The sequence below is a fragment of the Paroedura picta genome, chromosome 6 (assembly GCF_049243985.1).
Source record: "Paroedura picta isolate Pp20150507F chromosome 6, Ppicta_v3.0, whole genome shotgun sequence".
NCBI classification, from domain to species: Eukaryota; Metazoa; Chordata; class Lepidosauria; order Squamata; family Gekkonidae; genus Paroedura; species Paroedura picta.
Genome location: NC_135374.1, coordinates 17059616 through 17068200, shown reverse-complemented (window position 1 = coordinate 17068200; position 8585 = coordinate 17059616).

Here is an 8585-nt window from a genome sequence, read left to right as displayed (position 1 = left end):
CCCCAACAGGTGGGCATGTCCACAGCTATGTTCCCCAACCATATTCTGCATGTTTGTGCCTCTTCCTGGGTTTCTCAAAGCCTGAAGGATGTTTCAAGGGTTACTTGAAGGTAAAAAAATTGAGAAAGGGTGGCCCAAAGCCAGGATCTATGCTGAATTTGCATGGATCGGGGAAGTTGGTCTGTATGGGCCTGTATGGGCCCTTCCAATGCTATGATTCTATGTTTTAGGATGTCCAATGTGGGGACCACTGTACTCTCCAAATTGCACTGGGGCGGGGGCAGAAGTGCACAACTGGAACTATAAGTCTTACCATACCTACACTGAACTTTGTTGTTATCATTAACTGTGATGCTAATAGTGGTAGAATCATAGAGTCATAGAGTTGGAAGGGGTCACACAGGCCATCTAGTCCAACCCCCTGCTCAACGCAGGATCAGCCCAGAGCATCCTAAAGCATCCAAGAAAAGTGTGCATCCAACCTTTGCTTGAAGACTGCCAGTGAGGGGGAGCTCACCACCTCCTTAGGCAGCCTATTCCACTGCTGAACGACTCTGACTGTGAAAAAATTCTTCCTGATATCTAGCCTATATCGTTGTACTTGTAGTTTAAACCCATTACTGGTCACAGACAACTAGCTGGTCTCACCAGGCTATGCTTTGATCAGCATCCGCGCCAGAGGAGTTTTCATCTCCTGCTGTTCTGTTTCTTCACTCCATAGAACTCCACCCAGTGGCCTTTTCCCATTTGGATTTCCAGAGGCAACTTGCAGATGTACTCAGGAGTGAGTCCATTTTTAGGCAGCCAGAAAGTCTTTTTATTGATGCCCTTTCTGAGCAAAGGCAGTCTTTTCTCGAGAGGGCATGGGGAAGGCCCTGGACTGTCTGTTTTCACTCATCCAATTGGCATGTGGATTTGCAGTTTGTCCACCTTTCAAAGGAGACAACAGTCAGTGAATTAGCCTTGCATTCCAGGGCACTTTGTCTCTCTCGAACACACTCCCAGCCCCATTCGGTTTGCAGTCCCTGGAAAGTGCCCATGCTGGGGGGAAAGGGAGCTGCATCCATTTCCTCAATAGGCAGAGAAAATGACCGCCGTGATGGTTTGTTCAAATGACTACACCCCCTACACACACACACACACAACAGCGATGCAAGGTATTCCCGTGGTGAAGGTAATTTAACATCTATGTTCAAGCGTTTCCTGCCATCCATCAATTACCAGATCAGCAAGCAATGGCGTGCTCTAGCAGAGAGGCTGGCTAGAAAGCTGCACTTGAAATGAGGTCTCTGCTCATTTAACTGGAGAGAGGAAAACATGGCTTTCAAAGAGAAACAGAGGGGACGTTTCCAGCATGCAAACCTGGAGAAATGGGCACAGAGGGTCAACTTCCTTCCTCTGGAATAGCACCCCCCTCGAACTACGACAAATAGCAAATGGAGGAGAAGTCTGAACTCTTCCTGAGCCATCAGGTTCATCGGCAGCACAGACTGGAGGCAGATCACTCGTCCGTTTTAAACCGAGAGGATATCTATGAAGTCTAAAAGTCGTGCTTTAATTCATCTCCCTGACCTTAATGTCTGTTGTGGTGCTGGAACCGACTTCCCCTTCTTAAAAAATTTACCCAATTATCTTTTGGAGCCTTTTCAAGAAGCACACTTCCATTTTTTTTCCCCCGCAGGGAGGCAAAGAAGGATGATTTTGCACTAAGGTGCTTGTTTGCAACTTTGGAAGACAAATTAGGCATCAGACCCAGCTGAAATGGATGGCTGATTTCCAAGGGGAACAGGTGACGTTCCCGGCGAAATGAATGGGTGATTGTGGGAGGGTCTGATTCAACCCCAAGTTACAGGGCTGGTTTGGACTTGAGTGCTGGGCCTCACAAGGAACGTCTGGGCCCATAAAAATCTCCGTGAAATTTGGAACTGGCCAATTAAGGCCTGCTTCAGACTCCAACTTTGGCTGGGGCAGAAGACAGCAGGGGGAACGTTGAGAGAGTTTTGTATCCACTGCACCGTCCTCCAGGTTGTTTTAGCACCTGCCTCAAAATATGGTGTGGGACTTTGTTCTTGTTTTCAGACCACTGTTGGATTAGGTTGGCTCATACGGATGTCTCGAGGGAAAGTTACAGGGTGTAGACTGATCTCAGAAGCTAGGCAGTATCAGTATTTAGAAGGGAGACTGGAGAAGGAGAAGGAGGAGGAGGAGGAGGAGGAGGAGGAGGAAGAGGAAGAGGAAGAGGAAGAGGAAGGGGAAGGGGAAGAGGAAGAGGAAGAGGAAGAGGAGGAGGAGGAGGAGGAGGAGGAGGAGGAGAAGGAGGAGGAGGAGGAGAAGGAGAAGGAGAAGGAGAAGGAGGAGGAGGAGAAGGAGAAGGAGGAGGAGGAGGAGGAGGAGGAGGAGGAGGAGGAGGAGAAGGAGAAGGAGAAGGAGAAGGAGAAGGAGGAGGAGGAGGAGGAGGAGGAGGAGGAGGAGGAGGAGGAGGAGGAGGAGAGTTGGTTCTTATAATGCCACTTTTCTCTACCTGAGGAATCTCAAAGCAGCTTACATTCACCTTCCCCTCCTCTCTCCACAACAGACACCCTGTGAGGTGGGTGAGGCTGAGAGAGCCCTGATATCACTGCTTGGTCAGAACAGTTTTATCAGTGCCGTGGCGAGCCCAAGGTCACCCAGCTGGCTGCATGTGGGGAAGCGCAAATTCAAACCCAGCTCGCCAGATTAGAAGTTGGCACTCCTAACCACTACACCAAAGCTCCACAGAGGAAGGCAACAGCAAACCAAGTCTGCTTCATGCTTGCCTTGAAAGCCCCTTGAAAAGTTGAGACTAGGTGGAACAGGGATACCTCGCCTTTGTATTCCTTTCTGTTTTTTATTCCTGCTGCATACTGGATGTCATTATAAGAATTTTACTGGTAGGCTGTTAGTTTTTATCGATCCCTTTTAATTGCTGTATTTGATGATGTCTTAAAACGTTAGATTCAAGCCCAGGAGCACGGAGACCAACAAGATATTCAGGGTTTAATCTTTTGAAAGTCAGGTGCCCTTCATCAGATTCAAGTTGGGATGGAGGTCTTGGAGTTCTTTTATCCCACTCAGAAGGTAAGAGGGGTATTGTGAAGAAGGAGCTCAGGAGGCAGAATGCACATTTGTCATCGGCTTGATTGGGGCAGAGGGGAAATCTTTGGGGGCAGAAAACAAGCAGCTGTGGTGAGAAAAGAATCCTGTCTCCCTGTCCAGTCCTGGTGATGGGGATCCCATTGTTCTGAACTTGTGAATGAACTCCTATCCTAAACAACTTTACACCTACAACCATGCCCTTTCTAATATGGATTGTGGGACCGGGGCCTGCAAGAAGCCCATATTAACAATATTCACACTGTTACTGTAATCACTGGCCCTAACAATACCATCTGCACCATCTTGTGTCCATTCACTTGTTCAACTTCCAACATTATATCAGCAGTCTTTAAGCAGGAGCTGGATAGATCCTTCTCCTGGACCTAGTCTGCACACAATAGATAATGAACTTTCAATGGACTTTCGAAGTAGATTTTCCCGTTCCGCACAGGAAAATCCAGCTGCCAAAGCACGTTGAAAGTGCATTATCCTGTGTGTGCAGACTAGGCCCTGGATGCTTGAGGCTGATCCTGCATTGAGCAGGGGGGTGGATGAGATGGCCTGCATGGCCCCTTCCAACTCTAGGATTCTATATATGCAATGCACTTCCACTCTTTGTATCAGAGAAACAGGTTAGTTCCTACACAAAAGCATCAATGGACATAAATCCTACATTAAAAGCTGTAACACTAAAAAAACAGGAGACACACAACATTTTAATCTTCTGGGTCATCCCACTGCAGATCTAAGAGTTGCAGTCCTCAAATGGAGAATCTTCAAAGGGAGAGTACAGTGTGAAATTACTGAATTCAGATTCATTCACAAATTTAAACGATATAAACTGCCCTGAGCATCAGGGGAGGGTGGTATGTAAATAAATAAATAAATGGGTGGATGGATGGATGGATGGATGGATGGATGGATGGATGGATGGATGGATGGATGGAAGAACAGATGGATAGATAGATGATAGATAGACTGATTGATTGATTGATTGAGAACAATAGACCTTGCTGGGGCTGAATGCAGACATGAGGTCCTTATCTCACTATAGATGCATAATTTTATGCCTCCACGCATTTTTGCTCTGCTCTGTTCCAGCTCATTGCAGTGCTCATTGTACCTCTGCATCCTGAGTCCCTTCTTTGCATCACCCCTCCCCACTTTTTCATTGGGGCAGAAGGACTTGGAGATCTCCATCCCTACAAAGGGAGCTTTGACTCTTGAAAAGCTTAAACCCCAAAATCCTTTCTGGTATCCAGGCTACCATGGGACTCACTCAAAACTAACTCTTCGGCCCCAGACCATTCCTCTCTGAAACTGTCTTGAAATGTTATAAGTTTTAGGGTTTTTAAAATGCCCTTCTATTAGACAAAACACATTCAAAACTCTCTCTCATCTCTCTCTGTGCCGTACCTTTCCCTTAACACTTTGCAGAAGGCTGAACTATGGAGTAAATCAGTCACTGGGGGTCTGAATGTTCTCCATGCCAGATCTCATCAACAGATTTCTCACCCAGGACACCTCCTGCTGCACCACCGATGCTTTCAGAACTGTGGCTTCTGCCAAGGGTGTGTCTTTCTCATGCAGTAGGCCTGGCTCCAGTGAGCACAATGTGTGGTGTGCTGGAACAGGATGGTATCTGTCACTTTGGGCTGATTATTCACTGGGGGGGGGGGGTGAAGCTGATGCGAGAATTATTTCTTTCCTAATTACATTCGCCGTATGCAAATGAAGAGCCTCGGTTGCCGCCGCCTGACAAAAAGCTGACAGCCCCTCCCGTCCCCTTTATGATGTATGTAGATTTCTCAAGCCTTGCTTTACATTGTTATGTCGTATTCTGCAACTGATGTTCGGGGGGCTTTTTTTGTTTCACAAGACAAAGGCGGACGCATAAATCAAAACTCAGCCCTGGGCGACTCTGCCTTAATTTGGATAGTTATACATCCAATGTACTTCTAAAATCATTCTCGGCGGCTGCGGGAGGAATCAGAAACAACTACCTCTGAGCTCCGTGCAATGCTGCCGACCACCTTCACGGACCGGGGGCACCTTTGAAGGGATGACTAATCCTTTGTCCTCGTAACATTGCACGCCATGACCGGTTTGAGGCTGGACTACCTGATAAGAAGCTCTTAGTTTTCAACATGCCCTTAAGGCTAATAGTACAACCCCTCCCCTCATGCATATGCAGTACTTGGCACATAACCAGTTAAGGATTGTTGACGTCCTGGAGATCTTGCAGGCAACAAAGATCCATTCCCTGACAGATCCATGCAGCCAGTTGGGTGACCCTGGGCTCGCCACGGCGCTGATAAAGCTGTTCTGACCGAGCAGTGATATCAGGGCTCTTTCAGACTCTTCTACCTCACAGGGTGTCTGTTGTGGGGAGAGGAAAGGGAAGGCAAATGTAAGCCACTTAGAGACTCCTTCGGATAGAGAAAAGCGGCATATAAGTACCAACTCTTCTTCTTCTTCAGTACTATCAGGGCTCTTTCAGACTCTCCTACCTCACAGGGTGTCTGTTGTGGGGAGAGGAATGGGAAGGAAAATGTAAGCCCCTTTGAGACTCCTTTGGGTAGAGAAAAGCGGCATATAAGTACCAACTCTTCTTCTTCAGTACTATCAGGGCTCTTTCAGACTCTCCTACCTCACAGGGTGTCTGTTGTGGGGAGAGGAAAGGGAAGGAAAATGTAAGCCCCTTTGAGACTCCTTTGGGTAGAGAAAAGCGGCATATAAGAACCAACTCTTCTTCTTCCTCCTCCTCCTGCCTTGAAGAAAAAGGCTGCTTTGCAGAGTGGATTCTACAGCATTATACCCCAATGAGGTGCCTCCCCGAATCCCATCCTCCTCTGGCTCCAACCCTAAAATCTGCAGGACTTTCTCAACCTGGATTTGGCAACCCTAGCTAAAGTTGCCTGTACCTACAGGCCTGAGGGAGATCAGTGGAACGACCTGCCTGGTTTTATAACTGGAGCACTGAAAGGCTGGCTGTGTTGTGATTGCATATATAAGGAGAACGGTTAAAATGCCCCGGTTGGCTTCACGCCGCTTTGCTGAGCCATGGGGCAGACCGAGGCATTCATTTTTATTTTGCACAAAGGTGGAATGCAAGGCCAACCTCCTGCAAAATTAACCCTTCCCCCCACACACACACGGGCCCCCTCGCATGGCAGAACTATTCTGCCGCTGCTTTCTTTCCCAAGAGGACACATTTCAGTGGGACACCCAGTTGCCGCCATATGGAATGAGCCACAGTGGCCAAAACCCGGGTTTGTCCCTAACCTGCTGTCTTCATTGTTGTGTGCAACTCGAAGTCATTACCATCCTTCCCATCACCTTGATGACTATTATGCAAATCTACTTCTGGCTCAGCTGCGCAGCCTAGGCAAATATTTATCATGCTTCAAGCCTTCCTTTGCAAATGACGAAACAGAAGGTATGGACCATCCAGTCATTTATCATGATCTGTTAGACTCACTTGCAGCCACGACACAGGGGAACATCTGGTCCTGCTGCGGATTGTCGCCATCTTCCCTTGTTGTTCTCTCATCGGGAAAGGTGAGAATCGCACCGCATCGCTTTGTGCTCATCATCTCGGTGCTAATGACTCCCACATTAGGGTAGAGCGCGGCATCGCGGACTGGGCTGCAAGCGACATCGATCGTGGGCCTCCGCCCTGAATGCTTTATGCTCCATTTTGGTCTTTAGTCTTTAAGCTTGCACTGTACAGAGAGAGTATGCAGCAATCAGGAAAAGGTTTTTCACAGTCAGAGTAGTTCAGCAGAGGAATAGGCTGCCTAGGGAGGTGTGGAGCTCCCCCTCACTGGCAGTCTTCAAGCAAAGGTTGGATACACACTTTTCTTGGATGCTTTAGGATGCTCTGGGCTGATCCTGCGTTGAGCACGGGGTTGGACTAGATGGCCTGCATGGCCCCTTCCAACTCTATGATTCTGATTCAATGGAAATCTTTCAGTTATACCTTGTGTTTGATATTAAAGGCTTGGGACAACCCTGACTCTAATGATACCAACTGGGCCAGAAGCTGCTAAGAGCTTGCCCGAAAAGTGAAAATTCATGAGAATGAGGCTCGGGGGTAGAGCCGACTATGGGAGTGACCCTTGAAAGGCGTCATACAGAACTCATGGGGGTGGCTAGGGGATTGCTATCCTGTAGCGGGAGCTGGATGAATGGAACTGCAGCTTTGCCATGACAATAAAGTGTTGCTCGGACCTGCATTTGTGCCTGTTGTGTTGCTTTTTGGGGAAGGAATCACAAGCCCTGCCCAGGTTGCTGCAAACCCACCCAGCTACCCCTGGTAAGCCAGGAAATCTTAGGACCCACCAAGGCCTTTGACCAATTTCAACTTGTTTCTTACTTGTATGGGGCCCTGACTCTGTCAGGGTTACTAGAAGAAGAAGAAGAAGAAGAAGAAGAAGAAGAAGAAGAAGAAGAAGAAGAAGAAGAAGAAGAAGAAGAAGAAGAAGAAGAAGGAGGAGGAGGAGGAGGAGGAGGAGGAGGAGGAGGAGGAGGAGGAGGAGGAGGAGGAGGAGGAGGAGGAGGAGGAGGTTCTTGTATGGGAGACCACCAAGGAAGCCTCTGCAGAAGAAGGAACTGGCAAAACTACTTCTGCTTCTCCCTTGCCTTGAAAGCCCCTTGCTGGGGTCACCATACGTTGGTTGTGAATTGACAGCTCTGTGCATATACACACAGTTCCCTTCACGTCTACGTATTAAAGTGGCATGTAGTCAAATGTTTCCTATCCTGAAGTGAGCAGTGACTCACCAAAGCCTTTAGCCTTTAAGGAGCTACTGGACTCTTGCTCTTCCCAAAGGTCTTCTTTGACATTCGCAGCCTAAGTGGAAACCAGTAATGTGCATTGAGCATCCATTGGCACTTCCTCCAGAGTCATTTAGTACCTCATCAGGAACTCATTAGCACCTCATCACACAGCCCTCTGTAGAGCTTCACACATTAAAGGTAAAGGTAAAGGTAAAGGTAAAGGTATCCCCTGTGCAAGCACTGAGTCATGTCTGACCCTTGGGGTGACGCCCTCTAACGTTTTCTTGGCAGACTCGATACGGGGGTGGTTTGCCAGTGCCTTCCCCAGTCATTACCGTTTACCCCCCAGCAAGCTGGGTACTCATTTTACCGACCTCGGGAGGATGGAAGGCTGAGTCAACATTGAGCCGGCTGCTGGGATCGAACTCCCAGCCTCATGGGCAGAGCTTTCAGACTGCATGACTGCTGCCTTACCACTCTGCGCCACAAGAGGCTCTATGCTTCACACATTAGAGTTAACCAAATGGCATCAAAGTACGCTGGATGGTGATTTCTTTACTCGTCTCCTGTCTTGAATCTACAGTAGGTTTATCCCTGGTTGGTCTTGTGGATGCTACAGCAAGTGTCAAGACCACAGCCCAAAACCTATGCAGCACATCATGCACCTCGACATTGTCCTTTGAGCATTC